Source organism: Cavia porcellus, unplaced genomic scaffold, assembly GCF_034190915.1.
Source record: "Cavia porcellus strain 051 isolate PalLab524CR breed Dunkin Hartley unplaced genomic scaffold, mCavPor4.1 scaffold_7, whole genome shotgun sequence".
In the NCBI taxonomy this organism is placed as follows: Eukaryota; Metazoa; Chordata; class Mammalia; order Rodentia; family Caviidae; genus Cavia; species Cavia porcellus.
This window is the reverse complement of record NW_026947490.1, coordinates 79821478-79836225: the sequence shown is the minus strand read 5'-3', so window position 1 is coordinate 79836225 and position 14748 is coordinate 79821478. Positions and strand designations below refer to the sequence as shown.

Sequence of the window (14748 nt, the reverse complement as noted above, 5' to 3'; positions counted from 1 at the left end):
TAATTCCCACTTTCCGCTGATGTTTTTCTTTATTCTCTTAGAACATCTTAATTGGCTGTTCTAGCACCAGTCTTTATAGAGATTCTTCCCTCCTTGCTGTTCACACACAGCTTCTAATAGAAGTGCCTTCAACTCTTAGCATCTTAAATCATAAATATGTTAAATAATTACTCCAAGACGGTGAGAACTGCAGAATCAACTACACGTAGATGACAAATAGGCGAGGTGCAGCACATTACCTATTCTTTCACCATGGTTTCCAGGAAGCGTTAGAAAGTAGCATCATGGGAGTTTCACCCAAAATGGAGCCTAAGGTAGATTCTAAAACATTACATACAACCAAAATCTGAATTCTAAATCTTGATTGTAAAGATCTATCAAGGCAGAAGACCTAAGATGTAAGATGTGACACTGTTATCTGGATCAAAAATGTCCTTCAAAAGTCTCATGCAGTCAGAGGTGAGGCTTTAGGAAGGTGAAATTCATCGGTGTGTTCGTTCAGTAAGGAGTTCACAGCTGAATGTACTACGTTAGGAAGTGGGCCTGCAGAGGAGATGGGTCACTGGGCCATGACCTAGGAGTGTGCAGCCTTCTTCCTGGCTGCTGCTTTTCTCTCTGACTTCTCCCCTGCTCTCTGCTTCCTGGTTGCCATGAGGTGAGCAACTTTCCTCCACCACACCTTTCTGCCATTATACTTCTCGCTTGGAGCCAGTCAGTCATGGAGTGAAACCTCTGAAATCATCAGCCAATGCAAATCTTTTCTTCTTGAAATTGTGTACATCTGGTATTTTGGTCTGTGGCAAGAAACTGATTAATACACACATGGAGTTTTCTCTAGATGTATCTCATTCCAGAAGTACTACTGAAAACACAGGCAAGACTTCCTAACTTAGAAGCTTAGACTCATAATCAACAAGCATTTAGTATGTACACAGTTTAGTACAGTGTTTCACAGCCTTCTAAAAGCTTAGTAATAAAAATGGACAATATTGACAATCGCATGCACAAAAGCACCTGCATATGAGCCCTTTGGGTAGACACACACGAAGAGGAGAGTACGTTTTGTCAGAGCATTGTGTGACTTCCTACATTTAACATAGTGGTTGCACTGATGGGGAGGAGATAGAAAAGGGTTTAAATCTCAGTCAGTATATGGTTAATCGAGAAAAACACCTCATCACCGATTCCCTAAGCTCACAACAACATTTCACACAACACAGAAACATCAGGGACTCTCCTCTTCTCACTGTAGGTGCTGGCCTACACCCACAGAAAGCGCTCCAACTGTTCTTCAGCCCAAGCATCCAGGTGAGGCCAAGCAGAGCAGGTCATTAATGAGGAATCCCAGTGCACTGTTCACAGGCAGCTGAGAAGCCTCCTAATGAATTCTTGATAAACACTCCCTGTTGTGCTGTTATAACCTGTTACAGAAATGACCTAAAGTATTTCCTCCCCCAAGCATGGAGCACGTTTTATAAAAATTATTTCCTACCATTCTTTGAAAGGATATACAAAGAGAGGCTGACGCTGAGCCGCAGTGTCGCATCTTTCTTTGTAGGACCTTAAGTCCAGGACAGAATGCTCCTATCTGCTAAGGAGATTCTTCAAAGGATGCCACAAAAAACACCACTAATGAGTGGACAGGAGGGCACTCCCCTAGCCAAAGGTGCATTCCACATGGCTGAAGGACTCTGCTGAGCGCTGCCTTTAGAGGTCCAAACACGGGCAGGGGTAATAAAGGGTATTTGTTTTCCCTGCCTTTCAAACTTTTTTTTTTTCTTTTTTTTTTGTCTTTTTCCTTTTTATCGGTACCGGGGATCGAACCCACGACTGCCTGCTTACAAGGCAGGTGCTTATGCCGCTGAGCTAAATCTCCAGCCCCCTGCCTTTCAAACTTTGGGGCACAGTGGTAGCAGCCTACTCGGCTGTCTTTTCTCTTCCATCATTCACTACTGTGTTCTGCCGCTCTCCAGATTCTGAAACTTCTTGCATTCACTTCCTGGTCTTCCCTATCACTCTGTTCTATTGATAACTTTCCCCTTTTTGCTTTTACTTTTTGGGTGAAAAATTATGTTGGCCAAAAAACATAATGGCAGAGGGCAAAGAAATAGGTCCTTCTTTGATCACCATAAATTTTTAACAAAAAGCTCGAGATTTTGAACAAAAGTTCTTTCAACACGTATCATTCTCAAGATGACAACAGTAGTTTCTAAAATGGTCTTAAAACAATTACCGGGGCTGGAGGTTTAGCTCAGTGGCATATGCACCTGCCTTGCAAGCAGGCAGTCGTAAGTTCGATCCCTGGTACCGATAAAAAGGAAAAAGACAAAAAAAAAAAAAAAAAAAAAAAGACAAATTACCGATGGGAAACCATGTCAGGTAGTAGAAAATAAACTTACTGTTACAAGAAAATACAGAAGTTCAATATCCAAGAGGATTGGGGCTGGGGATTTAGCTCAGTGGCACAAGTACCTGCCTTGCAAGTGTGTGGTCGTGAGTTTGATCCCCGGTACCAATAAAAAAGGAAAAGGAAAAGGAAAAAGACAATATATATATATATATATATATATATATATATATATATATATCCAAAAGGATGTCAGCCTAATAGCCCAGAGGCCTAGGAAACCAAGTTTTCAGCCCAGGACCTTGCCCCAGGGCCTGTCTAAATAAATATCAGCTGAGAACCTTATGAGACACTGCATCACATTCTATACGTGGACAGCAAAAATAACAAGCTGCAAACAGTTTGGTAGGAGACCTGGACTCTAGTCTTAGCTAAATTAAAAACATAAATGTGAACCTGGGCCATTTCTCTTAAATCTCTCCAAACTTTGGATTTCATCTGTCAGGATTTAAGTAACAATATAAGGCACCATTTCCTAGGAAGTAAGTGAGAGACAGGAATGTTTCATTCAAGAGAAGGAATTGGCTAGAACTCTAGCTGGGTCTCAATGAGTAGACAGAATTTTAAGGAAAAGAAAAGACTCGAGGACTCCAGGAAAGAAAAACAAAAGCCAGAACACAGACAGTGTTCCATATTAAAGAGGCAACGCTAGGAAGTCTGGCTATCCAAGCTAACATAGTGGTAAATGAGGTGACCCAGGTATGAATGAGAAGGATGTGGAGTCAGTGGTATGTAAAAAGGCCAGACTCAGGTCTTTCTGCTGCTGTTCACCGGGTTGTTAGTAAAGGGAAATGGCAAAAGAACCTGGATTCAAATCAGCTGGCACCTCCACTTTGACACGAATCAACACCTCACTCACCTAGAAAGTATGGGAGTGAAACAACTGCTATTTGCAAACTACCAAAGAACCACTGATGTAACACATCGAGAGAATACAGCCCTGGAGTTGAAGTTATATAACAAAGCTACAGGGATTGAAAACAGCATGGTACAGGCACAGAAACAGACATGAATGAACCAGAAGAGAGAATGCAGAAATAACCCCGAGCACATTCAACTGTTTGCTCTTTGAAAAAGGGGCCAAAAACATACACGGGAGGAAAGACAGCCTCTTAAATAAATGGTGCTGAGAAAACTACCTGTGCACACACAGAAAAGTGAATCTAGACCCACATCTCTCACCATGTACTAAACTCAAATCAAAACAGATCAAAGAACTAAATATTAAAACAGAAGCAATCTACTAGAAGATAAAAATAGGGAAAACTTCTGAAGTCATGGTTATAGACAAGGACTTTCTGAACAGAACCCTGGTTGCCCAGGAAACAGTACCAAGAACCAACAAACAGGAACATATCAAATTGAAAAGTTTCTAATAAAAAAAAAGTGAAAAGATATCTTATAGTATGGGAAAAAAATTTTGCCAGCTACTCCTCAGAGAACTAATACTAGAATACATAAAGAACTCAAAAAAATTATAACTTACAAAATAAAAAACTCAATCAAAAATGAGCAATTGAAGTTAACTGACACCTTATGGAAGAAGTCCAAATGCTCAATAAATACATGAAGAAATGTTCAATATTGCTGGCCATTAGTCAAATACAAACTAAAAACCCACTGAGATTCCATTAACCCAGATTAACCCAGAAAGAATGGCTACCATCAAGAAATCAAATACTGAAATAATACAGACAAATGAGTCTGTGGGAGAAAAGGAAGCCTTCCCTGTTGTTGGTAGAATATACAACCACTATGGAGAGTCCTCAAAAAACTAAAACTAAAAATTCCATTTGGCCCAGCCTTTTTCCTTCTAGGAATCTTCTCAAAAGAGTTAAAGACATCACCTTACAATGATACATGTATACCCATTTTTATAGCAACACAATTCATAGAAGTTAAACCCTGGAAGCAGTCGACAGGTCCATCAACAGATGAATGGATAGAGAAAATGTGCTATCAGCGCACTACTCTGTTAAAAAGATAAATTTGAGTCACCTGTGGAAAAATGGATGCGCCTTGAGATCATGATGTTGGGTGGGGTAGATCAGACACATAAGTTTAAGTTTCATATGTTAGCAAAAAATACAGAAGAAGCTCAATATCCAGAAGGATGCCAGCCTAACACCCCAGAGCCCTAGGAAACCAACTATACAGCTCAAGACCTTGCCCCAGGGCCTGTCTAAATAAACATCAGCTGAGAACCTTGTGACACATGGCACCACATTCTATAGTTGGACAGAGAAAATAACAAGCTGCAAACAGTTTCTCTGATCTAAATACAAATTATAAAGAGCAGAGTGGAGGATGGACAGTAGGAATTAGGGAGACACTAACTCTTTCTCCAATGGGAAGAGATTGAGAAATGGAGGTGGGGGAGGGAAGGGAAAGGGAATGAAAACTCGAATGGGCGTGCTGCATAGATGCACCACCTGCACGCTAGGAGTGTGAACATTATGTACTGCACACATGTACTAACAAAAAAGGAGAAAGCATCAAGAGGATGAGGAAATGGCAAAGGTGTACAAAGGACAACCACACGATGACATTTTCAAAGAGGACACAACAGCAAAAGATATAAAATGACAGAAAGTTAGCAGTTCATTGATAACTCAGCCCTGAGTTTTACCTCTAAAATCAATGAAGTGGTATATTGGTATTTCTAGGGTAGAAAACAAACTACAGAATATAAAGTGATATCCTCCAAACTCTGAGAGCAACCAGAGAAATCATTAAAAGAAATCAATACTTTTAAAAATAAATGAGATGTACAGATATGTACACATACATGTAATATAATATGTATGTATTATATCACACCTCTCGACTGAAATATTAAAAGTGCAACCAAAAGCAAACTTTAAAAGTGACAGCATTTAAAATGGTTTCTGAATAGACATATTTGTATGGAAATGAAAGAAGTTGTTCGTGTTCCTTTGCCTTTTCAGTAGAATTTAAACTGGGCAGGATTTCACAGAAATACAGTCGTGAATTTTTCTGGGGGTTAAAAGAGTCTTGGGAAAAAGAGATCCAGCTCGTTTTTAATGTTTCATTGAAGTCCTACTTTTCGATTTGAGCCAGATGGAATCCTTACACAACTCCTGAAAAATCTACTATTTTTGGATACCACAAAGATGGAAGCTCTGAAGAAAATGAAGAAGTTTGAATTCAGATAAATTCCCACAAGCACCTTTAAACACCCAGACCTTCTAAAACACGAGTGTGCTCCTGTGACGCACTCGCCCCCTCTGACTGGCTGACTGGTGAGCTCTACCGTTTTCCACCTGCTCCCACCACCGCAGCTGGCCTTCTGAGCTTGCTGCAAGCCTCTGACTTCCAAAGAGCTCACAAGTCAACGTACAAGGCCAGACCATCCTGTCCCTCTAAGGGGACCCCCTCTGCTTCACCAGTCAGGCTGTGATGAGCCAGACTGACGGGGCGACCATGAGGGGTAGACAAGGGGCGTGTGAGCTCTGAGGCAGGAGTGAAGGGAAGCTTCCAAGGAGCTCGGCGGAGTCATCGGCAAGGGGGTCTCCATGCAGGCATAAGGTGCATTTCCATTCCCCAGTGCACAACAGAAAAGGAACTGCAACGCGAGGCAAGAGCAGGGCAGGAGGCACTACAGCTGGGAGCAGGAGCAAGAGCGAGTTCAGGCCTCACTATTATTAACTACGTAACAGTGGGCAAGTCACTTTACAGCTCCGAGCCTCAGTCTCTCCACTGGGTTAATGGAGATAATAATACTGTGTGTGCCGCGGAGCATTGTTATGATTCAGTAAATTACTGTACATAAAGCACTGAATGCAGGCCTCCAGGGTTCAGTGAAGGTACATGTCTTCAGGGAGGGGCAAGCCGCTGTGGTCTGCTGCGTGCTTCTTAGATCATCAAAGACAGGGGGGACAAGCCCAGAAACAAGTAGCCCCCTGCTCAGCAACAGGCTGAGTTTCCCACGCTGCATTTTGTTTCCTCCCAAAGTTCACGGTTATGGGTGCTCAATACGGATTTGTCCAAGTCAACAAGATGCTGCCTGAGGTCCAGGGCTTCTGCAGACGGATGGCAGGGAGGCAGGCTGCAGCTTCTCGCAGGGGAGGCAGGGCAGCCCATCTGCAAGCGGGCTGCTCGAATGGTTACGGGCTTTCATCTCAGTAGTACAACTCTGTCTCACGAACACTGTTAAAGTTTCATGAGTCAGTAAGCATTATCTTTTCCTCCCACATTTTTATTAGACTATAAATCCAGCTCAATTTATATCCTTCCAGGATTAGTGCATTCTAATCAAGTCCAGAGTGCCACTTATGCCTAGATGGTCTATCCTGCTTCTCACCCAAGTCCATCTGGATGTATTGTTTGGGCTACTTATCTGTTTTAGTAGCTAAAAATTTGATTTGCTCAACTGGAAACACCCGAAAAAAGCGATTCTTTCCTTCTAAGTCATTCTTTCCCCTCAGGAATCAGGGGCGTGACAGTCAGGCTCCATGTTTTTTCCTTACTCTGTATTATTCACTTTACTTTCAGAAAGTCGAGCTACATTCTGAAGTCAAACTCAAGGGACTTCATTGGAAATAGGTTAAAACTCTAGTCTGACTAAAACAAAGAGACCATTTATAAGGCTGAATTCAGAATGTTTTCATGTTTCTATTTTCAAGAATAAAGAAGCCTCTGAATTTCTTACAAAGTCTTGCTAAAATTGCTGTTTTCAATCACACCACTAAAGGAATTCCCTACCTTTCCTGACATTCTTGACCCAGAAGTGACAATCATCTGTATCTTTTCCTAAAACACCCAAAATTCCTTTTTATGTCTCTCTCTGCCCCACCCTGCTCTTCTGTAGTCCTGGGGGTTAAACCCAGGGTCTTCTCACTGAGCCTTAAAATCTCCTTATTTTGAGACAGGGTCTTGTGAAGTCACGGAATTGGCCAGGTTGGGCTTGAACCTGACAGTCCTACTGTTTGTTTCTCTCAGAGTGCTGGGAGGACAGGCCTGCACCACCAGGCCCTGTTCAAAATGTCTTTATATGCATGTATTTTAATCCTCCCTGCCTTAGAGGCTATTTATATGTACGCGTCTGCACGTCTGTACATGTACAGACATATGTATTAGCCGCAGCAAACACTCGCATAGTTTTTCCTCATGTGAAGTACAGCTGTGCTTTACATCTGTCAACTCACTGAATCCCTGCAGTCATTCCTCCTCTATCAAGAACTTTCATCTCCATTTTAAAGAGGAGGAAAAGGACGTGCCAAGAGGTTAGACAAGCTGGCCCAGTCATACAGCTGGAAGGGGTTCCACGTGTCCCCTACACCACCATCTCCAGACTCTTCACCTTGCCTCTCACTTGAGCTGAAAGGCCAGTCACCTTGGACAGGTCACTGAATCCCTCCAGGTCACATTTTCCCTTGAAAGTAAAATGAACAGGTTCGACCACATGACCTAAGACTCTGTCCTATGACCTCAGCCCTTGAACAACTACAAAAGAGACCGTCATGGCTGTATGCTCTGTAAGGTTAGTTGCACGCTTCTACCCTGGTCTGGGGAGCAGCAGCATTTTAGACTTTCATCACTCTATTCCCCTGACACTGCTCTGGCCAGGCTCAGAAATCGCTGGCGCTAAATCCAGCTGCACCTTTCATGCCGTATCTTGCTGCTCTGCAGCCCTGGCTACTAACCAATACCCTGCACATCTCTGGTTCACATCTTGTGCTGTTCCTCCTCCGTTCCCTGGCTCACCCTTGGCCCTGTCTGCTCTTTCTACACTACATACCCTCTCTGGACAACCTTTCACATCCATGGCTTCAGGTTTCTGTAACCTGCTGCTAATAAATTTATATTTGAGTCTTACTCTTTATCCCTCGCTCCAGAACCATCTGCACAACTGCCTGGGAGACACTTCTACTTGGAGGCCCACAGTGATGCATGCCTCTGCACATCCCCGCCCTGCAGGTCTGACTGCACTGCTAGCCTCCTGTTTCTCTCCACCTTGTTTCCCAAACATCCCTCCGTCCACCTCCAATCTGCCCGCTCTCTTTCTCACTTTATCCCACTTCCACTCAGATCCTCATCTATCGCTCATCCGAGTTTCCAGTAACTACCTGCTCTGCATCCAGTAGCTACCTGGCCTGCATTTAGTAACTAGCTTGCCTATTTCTGGCCCAAAGCCCACACTGTGGCCAGGTGAGCTTTATAAAACACCAATCAGGTCAAAGCTGCATCTCCACTTACACATCTTCAACAGCAGTTAGGACAAAGTACCTACAAGAATCTCCTCAGTGTCTCCTCTAATCTGACTTCCCCCTTTTGTCCATTTCTCTTCTGTCGCCCTATGTGGCCCTGAACTAGTTACAGCATCCCCAGTGGTGTGTGTGTTCACCCTCTGGGCTGCTCTTTCCAGGCCAGGGGCCTTCCCATAACACTCAGCTAACCAACTGTACTCTCAGACACCTCCTCCTCCTCCTCCTCCTCCTCCTCCTCCTCCTCCAGCCCTCTCTGAGGCCTGCTGTCCCACTTTTCCACCTCTTTGCTGAGTTCATGCTCCCTTCTGCATGTTCTGTTGTACCCATGTGGAGCCCCAGAATCACAGCATTTACAACAGTCAGACACTTCTTCATTTCCCTGCTGAGCTAGCAGGTAAGTTCTTTGGGACAAGATCATTCTCTCCTTTTGCTCCCAAACATCTACCTTAATGCCTGACAAATGGTAAATACAATGAATGAATAAATAGGTAGATAATTCACCAACTCATATAGACCTATCAGTGGACTACAGAAAGATCCAGTTTAAAGAATCAAATGGTAAAACTGCTTCCAATATCAACATGCTTTGTTTTCTTGTTTTCAGTTTTTATTTTATGTTTTTATACCCCAGAAGAGTCATAGGGTCTGCATATTAAATTATCTTGGTGCACAAAGTTTTCTTTCTCAACCACTAGGAGATTCAATTTCCAAAATGTTGCCGTCATTCTCTCCTTATAACACGTACCATTAATATCATCATTCCATCCTTACATAGTATTGCAAATATTGTAGAGTGGCTTAAGACTAGGGCTCAGCAGACAGACTAACTGGGCCTGATTGTGCCTCTACCATTTAGTGCTATATGATCTTGGGTTAGTTACTTAATAAGTTACTAAAAATTGATTCAATTTCCCATCTGACTAATGAGTGAAACTCCTTTATACCCTTATTGTTAAGATTAGAGTTTAAACAGACAACAGCACGTGCAAATGTTCAATAACTGTTAGCTATTATTTATTATTTTAATCTCCTCTAGCTAGAGTATAAGTTCCTAAAAAGCAGAATTACTCATTCCCATCACCCATCTATCCAATACTTGTATAAAATAACAAACTATGGGAGCTGGGGATTTAGCTCAGCGGCATAAGTACCTGCTTTGCAAGCAGGTGGTCGTGAGTTCAATCCCCGGTACTGATAACAATGAAAAAGACCAAAAAAAAAAACCTAGGCTGATTATTTGTTGAACAGATGAATATAATGAAGTATTCATAGCAAAAAATGCATTATTAATTATGATGGCTGATAGGGGCAGAATTGCTCCAACAATTTGGAGGCATGTGGAAAACAGAGGCCACGCAGAACATTAACAGTTTTCCTTGCTCTGGGAGGGGGAGAAGCTCACGTAACCTTTACAGAATACACCGAATTCAAAGACAGTATCAGACAGCTGCTATGGAGGAGCTGGGTAAGGCTGCAGGCCTTCCCATTAGGAAGCTGCATGCCCTTGGGATGAGAAGTTTTGCCTCTCCTACTCTGCTTAAAGAGACAGTAGTACTGTGACTCCTAAGGACCCTGCTAGCCACTTTTGGAGTCTATGGAATCCCCAGATTTAAAAAAAAAAAAAAAAAAACTAGGTCCGCAAAAGTGCTTCTGGAGGGAAAGAACCACATCAAACTCAACACAGGAAGTATCAGATGACCATCAGATTACTGGGTGAAAAGTGGCCCCTTGAGACATGACAAAAAATGCAGGTTTGGTTTTTTTAACGTGCTTAAGATGAAAATATTTGAGCATATAAATTCAGAAGAACTAAAGCAATGGTGAGTGTTTGCTCTAAGTTTCCATTTAATTTCCGTAGCCTACACACTTCTTGAGCTTAGGGGACATGCCCTGCTAAGTGGCATTGGTTGGCAAAGCTGTTCACCATACACACCAAAACATTGACCCTTCCCTACCCTCCCAGGCCTACGATTAACCTACATTTCTCAGGCTTCCGTGTAATTAAATGTGGTCATATGACTTGGCCTCACCAAAGGACCGTGAGTAGGTGTGATAGCTGTCAGTTCCAGGCCAAGGCATTTCAAAAATGCTTGGACCCCTACTCTTTCTTTTGCCCCATCTGTCAGCTGAAATAGGATACAATGGAAAGGTAGGGAATTGGGAAGTTGCAAGACAGGGATGTGGGATCCAGAATCACTGCATGTCGGAAAACCACCTCTGACCAGAAGCTATTAAATAAGCAAGTTTAAACACCTATTGCATTTGAGCCATTATTTGTTTGTGGGCTTTTTTTAATGACTACTAACAGGCTAATTAGAAGAGGTGTTGAGCTAACTCACATGTACGCATCTTTAAATGAAACCCCTGAGTCCCTTGTAAGGCAAAAACCTGGTAGGAAATGAGACAAATACGATCAGATTCCTTTTCTCACTATGAAGACCAATTAATGGTAAAAATGTAGAAACAGAAGTCTAAAAACCAAACTGGAGGTATGATGCTGTGCTTTGCGGGCAGAAGATGGGAGAAGCTTCCACAGAGGATTTGGCATTTGTGCTGGGCCCCAAAAGTTAAGTAAAACTTCAATCAAGTCAGATGGGGTTCCAAGATCCAAAGGAAGGCAGGGTGTGCATTTGTTCACATTCAACCTTATCATTAAGTTTCTTAAACTTGGTCAACACAGTATGAATTTATTGTAAACTGACTTTCCTTGCTCAGTCTGGTTTCAAACAAGCCTTTGTTCTTACAGCACTCTCACTAACTCTACCTTTTTAATTTAAAAGTTTCCAGATGAACATCCTTAGAAAGTGCAGAAGTAAATATGTAATGAACCATGACAACTAGTTTCTACCAAACTTCTTGAAGAACAAACTTGAGCCAGTAGGGTAACTGAAAGTTGAGTTGTGCTTTTAGGGATCAGTAAGAGTCAACCTCATTTTGATCCTGTCCATTAGGCACGTGCCACCAGCTTACAAAATCAAACATGAAGCCCCAGATTTGCATGAACATTTCCACTTTAAGAGAAAATAATCTGATGGTTCAGAGTTCTATATCTCCTGTTCACACCTAAGTGCCCCAAAGACTCTGATAGTTAAACCACTTCCTCTGAAAGTCTGAGTCCCTTCCTCTTGAAAGCACTGTTCCCATGGGGCAGGTACTGGGGAGAAAGACTGCTCAAAGGGTGCCATTGCTCCCTTGGTGACAGAAAGGATGTGGGCATCTAAAGGTTACAGTGAGGTGGGCAGGGCACAAACTCCAGTGGTCTTCCAAATGACAACTCCATGCCGTTTTATTGATGTTCCCGGATACTTATTTCAATAAAAAGGCAAACAGCATTTTGGGCAGAGCCATTCTGCTTCAAAGCACTTCAGAAAGCTATTGCTTTAGATGAGAGAAACAACAAGTCAGGCTGCCTCACTCTTGTCAAACACTAATTTAATTCTGATTCAGAAACAAAATCCTTCTCATGTTACACCAATGTATCCCACCCAAGCTTTCAGTAACTGCTTCCTCAAAGACGAGGAAAACGAAGCGTGGGGAGGCCACTTAAAAGTAAAACAACTCTCAAGACGGCTGGAATCATGTTTCCTTAAAAATCTAAGAACACTGCAGCTGCCAGTCAACACTGCTGGTCTGTGCACACAGCAAAATGCCGGCACCTGCCACCCCACCCGGCATCTAGGGAGCCTTTCTTTCTTTTTTCTTTTTAATTTGGTGAATGTGGCAGGAAAGACCCTGAGAGATCAGCTGCTTCACTGGAAAGAAAGGAAAGCCCCAGGGTAGAGAAACAAGAAGCATCGTGCCTATCCTTGGGTACTTTGTGTCTCCTCTCTATGCACAGAAAGGGCTCTTTGTGTCTCACACACACACACACACACACACACACACACACACACACACTCGGCGAGCCTCTGTGATTTATCAGAGGAAGGAGGGGCAAGAAGGGTGATTTTATTATCCCTCTCCCCAGTGAGTCCCAGTAAATCCCAATGGGTCCAAGCTCAGTGGCCTCTTTCTGGCCCAGTCCCCTCGCCTCTGGCCGCAGAGATAAGAGAGGGGAGGAGACCAAACAAAAACAGCCATCGATCTAGGGAAGTAGAGAGGAAATCCAGCGAGTGAGCGGGGAGGGAGGAGAAAGGAGCCCGAGGAGCAGAACGGGTGGGGGACAGGGGGGAAAGGGGAAGGGTGGGTGGGTGGTGACACAGGAAGAGTGAAGGGGAGGATGGGGGAAGTGCAAGGGAGGTGCCAGAAATAGGAAGGAGGATGCTGTGGGGAAGGCGAGGGCCGCCAAGGGAGGAGGCCGAGAGGTGGAGGAGTGGGGCAGGGTTTGGGTGGGGAGGGAAGCAGCACGGGGCATCAATTATTAAGTGATTACATCATCCCTGACATTAAAACAACACACACAGCCCGGGTCCCCGCGGGGGGCCCCGAAAGGAGGGCGGGGGCCGAGTCCGCGCCAGCCTCTCTCGCCAGCCAATTCCCGAGGAAATGGGCCCCTCCATCCCAGCGCCGCCCGGGGCCGCACCCCGCGGAGCTGTCTCGGGTCCCGGCCGCGGGAAGAGCCCGAGCGCGGGGCTCCCCGGAGCGCGGCGACCCGGGGACTGCAGCGCGGTGCGCACGGCGGGGTCGCGGCCCGGGCCTCCGCAGCATCCCGCGGCCTCGCGGCGCATCCCCACGCTTACCTGCGCGGCGCCCGGCTCCGGCGCCCAGGCGCATGGTCCTCTCCGCGCCCTCCTCCGGCGCGGCCAGGCGGCTCCGGCTGCTCCGCGGGGCCCGGGAGCCGAGGGGGCGGCGCCGGTGTACCCGGCCCGGCGGCCCGGTGCCTCCCTGGCGCGGGCGGCTGCTTTGTGTGCGCCCCGGGAGTCCGCGGCGCGCGCCGCACGGCGGAGGACGCGGGCTCTGAGCGCAGCCTCGCCTCTGCTCCCGCGGCCGGCCGGCGGGCGAGTCTCGGCAGCCTCCGGCTCCGCGACCCCTCCTCCTCTCCCGCAGCCCCCTCCCCGCCGGCTCCGCTCCTGACAGATGGCGCAACTGCAACGAGGCGCCACCGCCGCGGCTGCTCGCAGCTACTCGCGCTGATGCTCCGGCCCCTCCAGCCCCGGCGGGGAGCGAGGAGGGGGCGGGGCGCGCCTGAGAGTGGCAGGTCTGGCTGCCTATCAAAAGGGCCCCTTGGAGGCACGGATGGTAGCCATTGGTGTCCAGGATGGGGGCGGGACGGCCCTGGGTGGGGCCGCCCAGTGGGCTGAGCATTGCTGTGGCAGCCGGCGTCCTGGCGCGCGTGCAGCCAGTGTGCGAGAGGATGCGAGGTGAAGGAAGAGGTGTGTGCGTGCTTTAAGGTCTGTGAGGAGTCGCGCAACGATGGGATAGAGCTGTAGAAGGAAGGTGATATTGACTGCAATTCTGCTTTGAGGAAAGTTGCAGGAGCCACTGGAGATGAGCACCTGCCATTTCCCCCAAACCGAGAGAATTTGCCTCGAACAGAGGAGCAGCACCCTTTGCTTTTCTATTTGAGGATTGGAAGATAAAGTGTTAGGATGGTGATCGCAGCGTGTCTTCTGGCCAAACTAAAACTAAGTGAGGAGCAAAATAGAAATCCCATCTCCGAAACCTAGAAAAGCTAAAGAGAACCCTGAAAAAGCACAACAAATAACAAGCAGCAGAAGAAGCGGATGTCGTTTTATCAGCCTGCTTTCCTGGATACACATATTATATTTCTTTTGGAGCAGAAGTCTGAAGAATGTGTTGCAAAACATGAGAAGGGCAGGCAGTGCTTAAGGAACCCAAAAATCACAGAGTAGGGATTTCTTTGTACATTTTTCCTCCAAATCATGTTTAATTGTAGCCATCGGTTGTCTTTGGTTTCTTATGGCACTCTAGCCTGTCCTCTCTTCCTCTTTCTTCAGTAAGTCTGAGTTTTTGCTCAGATTTTCCTTGAAATAATTGCCAGTTTCATATACAGTTGAGAGACATCAGTCTTTGTTTCCTATCCAGCGTTTCTATGGCAGGATGTAAGTTCGTAAAAAGAAACACTTTGGCTTCCTGATTTTCTTCATAGGTAATTCCTGTTTACTGGAAATTCAACTTTAAGGCATGCTCAGAATCATTTTTTTAAATGAT

General features: G+C 45.3%; 1 protein-coding gene across 4 annotated transcripts in view; it reads right to left on the bottom strand.

Moving 5' to 3' along the window:
- The window catches only part of Fyn (FYN proto-oncogene, Src family tyrosine kinase), a 193218-nt gene extending 179822 nt beyond the window's left edge, over positions 1-13396 (bottom strand). For 2 of the 4 annotated variants that reach the window (XM_063252370.1, XM_063252375.1), the window contains exon 1: positions 13317-13336. The gene's annotated coding sequence lies outside the window, so the exon portion shown is untranslated. Of the gene's footprint in view, positions 1-13316 lie in introns of all 4 variants that reach the window. The other 2 variants (XM_063252372.1, XM_063252374.1) reach the window with 2 other exon arrangements.
- Positions 13397-14748: the final 1352 nt, after the last annotated feature.